Below are 8,859 nucleotides of genomic sequence, written 5' to 3'. Positions count from 1 at the left end.
GCAGTCAGGAATCCGGATGCGAGTTGAGTGACAAGGCACAAATAAGGAAGGATAGCGTAGTCACTGAGGAAATACAAAAGGACATGAACCAGGGGAAAACAGAGAGATAGAGCAAAACAAGGGCAAGAAATTCACTGGGAAAACAGGGAATGTCAGACATGATGCTTACTGGAAGGTTAGCGACGTTCTGGCAAAGGGTCCTCGGGTCTGCTGGTCTTTATGCTGCTCCCTCTCATCAAGTCCAGGTGTGTTGATTATTGATAGCGTGTAGGCTCGTTGCTGCGTGGGCGTGGTGCCCTCAGCACGAGCGAGGGCGCTTCTTGGTGCGCTGTCAGCAGAGGCGCCTCTTGGCTCACTGTCAGCAGAGGCACACGCAGCTCCAGCCGCTGAGGTAACGCGGGTTCGACTCCGCGTCATGACACCTTTCTACATATAAAGTGCAACATTCTCACATATAAAGTGCAACATTAAACTGCTTCAAGTTGTTGCTCAGATTAAATAAAATGACAAAACTTTTCTTCTACATACAAAAAGTGCAGCATTAAACAATTTCAAGTCAACTCAGCCTCATATTAACTTTTCTTTTTCCCATCCTCCAGCCTTTAACCCTGATGACTTTCAATCAATTTTCATGTTTTCTGCCAGAAAAATCAGTTTATCCACATTGTCTGCAGAAAGAGCAGACCTGCTTGCAGTTACAATGTCCCCAGCTGTGAAAAATACCCTTTCGCTGGACACAGAGGTAGCAGGTATGGTGAGGTAGTGCCTGGCTAACTTGGCAGTAAGAAGATATGTGGGCTCATTGTTCTTCCACCACAGAAGTGGGTCAAAATCGAGTTTTTAATGCACTATGGTCTTAAATCTGCTGCTGTAAAAACACCAACGGCATTTGTTATTGCTTTAGCCCTGCCTGAGTTGCCGAGTAGAAGCTGCTTGAATGCAGTGGGAGCTGCGTTTGTTCGTCTTTCTCTTCGTTGAAGCCATGTTACCCATTGTTGTATCGCACTGCAAAGCCGAAGTGTTCCCAAACGGGAGATCTTAACGATGCAGGAGGGTCTTCCAGCTCTGGCTTTTACACTTTGTAGTAGCCCGGTCGTTGTTAGCATGCTGTGTGTTGTGCCTCAGTGTGCATTGTTGACACAACGTGTGGTGCACTACTTAATATGTCCGTGTGGAAACTTGTTCGATACACCTCCGAACCAGAACCCCCGTACCGAAACGGTTCAATACAAATACACGTACCGTTACACCCTTAATACACACACATCTGAAGATTATAAAAAAATAAATATATTTGGTGGGCCAAACAAAATGACTCGGCAAACCAAAGTTTGGTATGAGTGATATGACCTCAAATCTATATCTTAATAACAATATATGTCACGATACATCATTTGATATATGATTGATGATAGAAAAAATTCAAAGCGGGTTACAAAAGCTCCTAATTTGGCAGCTGACATATGCAGTATCATATTGTGTCTTTTCTAATTGTATTATTTTGTCGAAACGATTATTATTAATGTACTTGTTTATTTACTATTAATATCTGGTTAATTTATTTGACAAAATAATACTGGAAATTATGTAATATTTGACTGCATATTTCAGCAACTAAATTAGGAGCCTGTGTAGTGTTAGAATAATTGTTTCTAAGTTATCACAAAAACTTTGTGTTGCATTGAGTGACTGGTGAGAAGCAAAAGCTGTCTTTGAAACCTACCAAGAGTAAGGCTCGTAAAACTCCACTGTGTTGGGGAAAGCAAGATGAAGGTGTTCCTGTTTTCTTTCATGTATTATAATCAAACATAAAGATATTGTCTGACCCAAGTACTACAAAAGCAAAGAGGAAGCAGAACCAGTGTCCCCTCCAGGGGACCTCTTTTTGAACCTCCTTTTTCAACTGTTTTACGAACGTCTTTTTGAACTGTTTTACGAACCTCTTTTTGAACTCATTTCCGACCTTTTCTTTTGAACTGTTCCGTAACCAAAGGCAACGCTGTTTACGACACACTTCCCTCTCGAAGTAGCTGTGGTCATGTGGTCGAAGAAAGTAAAATAAAGAAGGGGGAGTACAATCTTTCGCCAGAGCGTGGGTGACACTGTAAAAAGTTAGAGGTCGACACGTTTCTCCTCAATTGAATCCAAATTGAATTATGTCTCTGTTTGATTCTTTGCATCTTGTCTTGTTTAATTGATGTCATCAGTGTTTGAACCTGACATGTAGCCTGTTTTAAAATGGTTTTATTAGTAATTCTATATGAAATAATGTATCGCAAAATACATTTTAAACCATATCGTCTATCCATAGTAGAAAGTCCTGTCGTCCTGGTTTGTTTTTCTATTCCTGTAAATAATGTTGTAAAGAGCAGCGTGTTTGTGCGTCACTGAGATTTCAAGACACTTCATACGATAACTTGTTTTTCCTAAGTGCATGTAAAAGTACTGAATGCATTGTGTGACTGAGCAGACATGGTGTGTGTTTGTCTTGCAGACGTCTGTGAAGAACATCTTCACCCTGAGCAACAGAAGTGCAGCTTCAGGATGCGGACGGAGGAGCCACAGCCCTCCCACATTAAGAAGGAAGAGAAATACCTACTGATGCCCCATTTTAAAAAGGAAGAGGAGGACCCACTGACACCCCGATTTAAAGAGGAATATGTGGATCCACTGACCCCTCACATTCAAGAGGAAGAGGAAGAGCACAGCATCAGTCAGCAGAGAGAGCATCTTGAAGGACTGGAGGAGGTTGATGTCACCAAGATGCCAGTGACTGGTGTCCCTGTGAAGAGTGAAGATGATGAGGTGAAAGGTGAAAGTGAGGAGAGGGGAGGGGGGGAGCCTCCAAGCAGCAGCTCAACACAACACATGACAACAGAAGCTGATGGAGACCACTGTGGAGGATCACAAGCAGACAAGCTCTTAGCTCCACTATCAGATAGTGAGGACACAACGTCACACTCTCCTGACACTGATGATGAAGACTCTAAAGATGATAAGACATGTCACACTGACAACACTCACTTCACATCTTCTCACTCTCACAAAACTTTTAAATATCCTAGTAAATTGAAAAGACACATGAGAACACACACTGGAGAAAAACCTTTTCATGTTCAATCTGCTGTAAAGATTTTATTCAGAGGCACGATTTAAAAAGACACATGAGAACACACACTGGAGAAAAACCTTTTTCATGTTCAATCTGCAGTAAAGATTTTACGCATTGGCACAATTTGAAAACACACATGAGAATACACACTGGTGAAAAACCTTTTTCCTGCTCAGAATGTGGCAAAAGTTTTGTAATAAATCAAAGGTTAAAAGTACACATGAGAATACACACTAGAGAAAAAACTTTTTCCTGCTCAGAATGTGGTAAAAGTTTTGTAACAAATCAAACCTTAAAAGCACACATGAGAACACACACTGGTGAAAAACCTTTTTCGGGTTCAATCTGCGGTAAAAATTTTACTCTAAGGCCCCTTTTAAAAACACACGTGAGAACACACTCTGGTGAAAAACCATACTCCTGTTCAAGATGCAACAAAAGCTTTCGTCACCGACAATCTTTCACAGTACACATGAGAAGACACCCAGGAGAGAAAGTGTTGAGTTGCAGTGTGTGTGGTGAAAGATTGTCTTCTAAGTACCAGTGTAAGAAACACAAGTGTGCTGGTGAGAACAGCAGCAGCAAATGAAACTGCAGGATTTGAAATAAACTGTCAGGACTTTCATTTTGACTTTCTAACAACATCAGCACATATAACATGTGTGACATCATTGTTGTGTGTGTACAATAATGTTAATATGTTTCTAACATTTATAGATTAGACACTTCAGACTAGTGCTTTTATTTCAGTCAAGTACATGAGTTAATATACACATTTGTGTACTTTGAAATGAACAGATTTTTGACTGAAAATGTGAGAATAAATAGTATATAAAATATGTTACTTACAGTAAACATTTTAAGTGCAGATATCCATAATTTACTTTTATACTTATTTATAATAGTGTTTCATATGTTTTTTGTAATAATGAAGAGTTGCATATTTTATTTTCTAATTGTAGATGATTCCATAGATGAACTCTTATATATGATGTACATATTTGTTTTACATGTGTTCATACCTTTGCTTTTGAGTACACATAAATCCCTCTTAGTTCATATGTACTGGTTCACATCTGAAACATCTTCTGGACCACTTCTGGAAGCATATTATTATTGACTTTATACATCATTGGTGCAGGGAATGGTGCTGGCCCCTCTTCTCTTCACCCTGTACACCGCTGACTTCTGCTACAACTCAGAGCTGTGTCACATCCAGAAGTACGCGGATGACACAGCCATCGTCGGGTGCATCAGGGACGGCAGAGAGGAGGAGTTTCGGAACCTGGTGAGGGACATTGTTGTCAGGTGCCACACGAACGTCTTGCAGCTCAATCCGTCAAAGACCAAGGAGCTGGTCATTGACTTTGGGAGGTCGAGTCCACGGTCACAACCTATTGTGATCGAGGGAGTTGAGGTACAGACCGTGGACTCATTCAAGTACCTCGGGGTTTGGGTGGACAATAAGCTGGACTGGACTGTTAACACGGACCACCAGTACAAGAAAGGACAGAGCAGGCTGTACTTCCTCAGGAGACTGCACTCCTTCAACATTTGTAGAAAACTCCTGTGGATGTACTACCAGTCTGTGGTTGCCAGTGTTCTGTTCTACATGGTAGTGTGCTGGGGGGGGCAGTACATCTAAGAAGGACAGCTCCAGACTTGAGAAACTGATCAGGCGGGCCGGTTCTACAATGGGAATGAAACTGGACTCACTGGTGATGGTGGCAGAGAAGAGGACTGTGGACAAACTGGTGAGCATCCTGGATGATGCCAGTCACCCTCTGCATAGTGTTATCAGCAGCCAGAGGAGCCTGTTCAGTTCTAGACTGCTTCATCCCAAGTGCAGGACTAATAGACTCAAGAACTCCTTTGTCCCACACGCCATTAGACTGTACAACTCCTCTCTGGGGCGGGGGGCGGGGGGTACTAGGATGACAGGGGATGCAAAACATTAACAGTGCAATACGTTTTCATAACATGGTCACTACTGCCTACTTTGTCTTGTTATATTCTTATTTTACTGTTATATTTTTTATTCCCATTGTTTTTATTCTTTTTGTAATATTTCTCTATTTTGTTTCCTTTTAAACCCCCATTATTTACTTTTTACTATTTTTTTTTTTTAATTGATCTCAACTCTGTATACTGCTGCTGGAATTTTTAATTTTCCTGAAGGAATCAATAAAGTACTATCCATCTATCTATCTATCTATCTATCTATCTATCTATCTATCTATCTATCCATCTATCTATCTGTCTATCTATCTATCTATCTATCTATCTATCTATCTATCTATCTATCTATCTATCTATCTATCTATCTATCTATCTATCTATCTATCTATCTATCTATCTATCTATCTATCCATCTATCTATCTATCTCTCTATCTATCTATCTATCTATCTATCTATCATTTGAACAATTGTTTTTTTATACAAGATCATTTACTTTTAAAATGTGTGACTTTATGAATTATTTGTTGGGTCTCTATAATCCATTCTATTAATTGTCCTTTTTACTTTCTTGTGTAATATGAATATTGATGTGTGATTGTTTTATATGTATGTCCCCAGACCTTTATGCAATAAACACTGTATGACTCAACTAAAGTTGGGTACAATAATTATAGTTAATATTCATAAGTATGTATTTTGTTCTATTTAGTAACGCACTCCATTTTTTAATGTTTTCTTTATATGACTTACATGTAGTGTCCAGCTTACTTCATCATCTATATTAACTCCTAAAAATGTGATGACCTTTATTCCTTTCATTTCAATATTATCCATCATAATTTGTGTTTTACATTTTTACAATCTCCAAATATGGTATATTTAGTTTTAAGTGGAAACAAGTGGAAAGGGGATCAATTGGAAGTCTCCTATCAAATTTTAAAAGAAAACTGTTGAAATTATCAAAGTGTGGTTAAAGCTGAGAAAACAAAATATTTGTCAGACTTAATTTTAAGTAGCATCAGTAAGCCATGTGTTCTTTTTAATAACATCAGTAATGTTCTTAAACCGAATCCAGCCACTTCACTGGAGATGACAAGTGAAACTTGTGAAAAATTTCTCTCCTTTTTTAATGATAAGGTTGCTTCTATTCTGGCAAATCTTTCTCGTTTTCCATTAAGTTTTAATGTGGCCACTCAGTGCTCGACTGTGTTCTGTCACTTTGAGCCTGTGTCCATGCCTGAACTTACAGGAATAGTCGGCAAGCTAAAACCCTCGTTATGTTCCACAGACCCAGTCCCCCCTCGCTTTTTTAAAGAAATCTGGGACACTATTGATGTGTCTGTTAGGAACATCATCAACAGCAGCTTGATTTCTGGCTGTGTCCCCTCCTTTTGTGAAAGAGCTGTTGTTGAGCCTTTGATTAAAAAACCAGGTCTTGATTCGACAAGTTTGTCAAATTATCGGCCCATTTCCAAATTACCTTTTGTGTCAAAGATTTTGTAGAAATGTGTTCTGCACAACTGCAGCCTTTTTTAGATGAAAATAGCACTTTAGATCCATTTCAGTCTGGATACAAAGCTTTGCACAGTACTGAATCTGCACTTTTAAAGGTTTTTAATGACTTGCTTTTAATGTCTGATTCTGGCAGCTCTGCCATTTTAGTGCTTTTAGATCTTACAGCTGCCTTTGACACAGTCGACCACACAATTCTTTTAGAGCGCCTGAGAGACTGTGTGGCTGTCAGGGGGACTGCGTTAGCGTGGTTCAGATCTTACCTGTCTGAGAGGTCCTTCTCTGTCAGGCTGGGGGACGCCACCTCCTCTTCTGCCCCGCTTTACTGTGGTGTCCCCCAGGAATCTATTTTAGGCCCCATCCTGTTCGCTCTTTATTTCCTCCCTCTTGGAGATATCTTTAAGAAACATGGAGTGTTTTATCACTTTTATGCAGAAGACTGCCAAATTTATATGCTGATTTCAAAAGGCCACGGCCCCCTGACACCCCTCCTTAACTGTCTATGCCACGTCAAGGCTTGGTTAGCCCAGAATTTTTTAATAATGAATGAGGGAAAAACGGAAATTTTAGTTTTTGGTCTGGCCCTCACTGACTTGGGACTATTGCAAAATGATGTGCGTCCCAAAGTCACCAGCCTTGGCGTCACTATACACAGCCATTTTAAACTAGACAAACAAGTCAAGTGCGTTTTAAAATCGTGTTTCTATCACCTTCGTCTTTTAGTAAAGGTTAAACCGTTTTTATTTTTTAACCTTTTTGAAGAAGTCGTGCATGCTTTTATTTGAAGTGGCCTGGACTACTGCAATGCACTTTATGCTGGCATTAGCCAAACAGCTCTCTCCCGGTTGCAGTTAGTCCAGAACGCGGCAGCAGGACTTTTAACAGGGGCCAGGAAACGCCAGCATATAACCCCAATTCTTCAGAGTTTGCACTGGCTCCCTGTTCATTTTAGAATTGATTTTAAAACATTGCTGTTTGTTTTTAAATCTTTACATGGACTGGCACCTCAATATATCTCGGACTTCATCCAAATTTACATTCCTGCGCGCGCTCTGAGGTCCGAGAGCCAGCTTCAGCTCGTGGTGCCCAAGACCAGACTTAAGACCAGGGGAGACAGGGCCCTCTCTGTGGTCGGCCCTAAGCTCTGGAACACTCTGCCCCTCCATGTTCAAACTGCTTCCACAGTGGAGTGTTTTAAGTCTCGTCTTAAATCCCACTTTTATTCTTTGGCTTTTAACACTACGTGAGTTGTGTGGTCCTCTGTCCTCTGTTGTCCTCTGTGTTTTTTATACACTTTGATTTTTATTTTACAGTTTTAATTGATTTTACCCTTTAAAATAGTTTTTAATTATAATTGTTTTTGTATTGTTTTTATTGGTTTTATTTGTATTTATTTTTGTTTTATTCAGTCATTGGTGGAGCATAATATTGTTTTTAACATGGCTGTGCAGCACTTTGGAAACGTTATTGTTGTTTAAATGTGCTATATAAATAAAGTGGATTGATTGGATTATTGAAGTTTAGTGACAGTTTATTGATGTTAAGCCATCTTTTTATGGTCAAGTTCTCTCTGGATAAAATAAGATGAGAGTTAAATCAAGCGGTAATGAAGGTGAAGAATGGAAGATTATTATATACATAATTATATATAGATAGTAGTGACAATTAAAGACACTTTCATCCTGTTCATTTGAGCAAAGAAAGAGAGTAAAGTGTAATATTGTAAACAATAGAAGAATATCAATATCCGCAGTCAATATTCCAACATTGTGAAGCTGAGCTATGGTAAAAACATATTCAGCTTTGAAGGCTTTATGAGAGTGATGTAATTATCAGAATCAGAATCAGAAATACTTTATTAATCCCTGAGTGGAAATAAACATTTTCATTAACATGTGAATATTCAATGTAATATCGTATGATATTAATACAATAATAAAATGGTACGTTTGGGGATGTGTAATATTGTTTGAATTAACATCCTGAATGTTTTCATGCTGGAATAGTTTTAATTAGTAGAGAGTGAAACAAATGAGGAAGTAGTCATAATAATGGTTTGTTTTTAGCCTGTTTATGAAGAATTAAAGATAATTAAAATACAAAAAACAGAGCTTACATCCTCAGTGAGCTGAACTTCAGCAGTAAAGATGAGAGAAATAATGTGGAAAGGTCAGAAGTCAAATGTTTCTTCAGGTAATACATGGAGCCTCTGCTGCCAACTATTTATATAAAAAAACTATATATGTATATATATATATATATATATATATATATA

Source organism: Nerophis ophidion, unplaced genomic scaffold (genome assembly GCF_033978795.1).
Source record: "Nerophis ophidion isolate RoL-2023_Sa unplaced genomic scaffold, RoL_Noph_v1.0 HiC_scaffold_53, whole genome shotgun sequence".
Taxonomy (NCBI): Eukaryota; Metazoa; Chordata; class Actinopteri; order Syngnathiformes; family Syngnathidae; genus Nerophis; species Nerophis ophidion.
The sequence above is the reverse complement of the archived record's forward strand: the minus strand, read 5'-3'. Positions refer to the sequence as shown.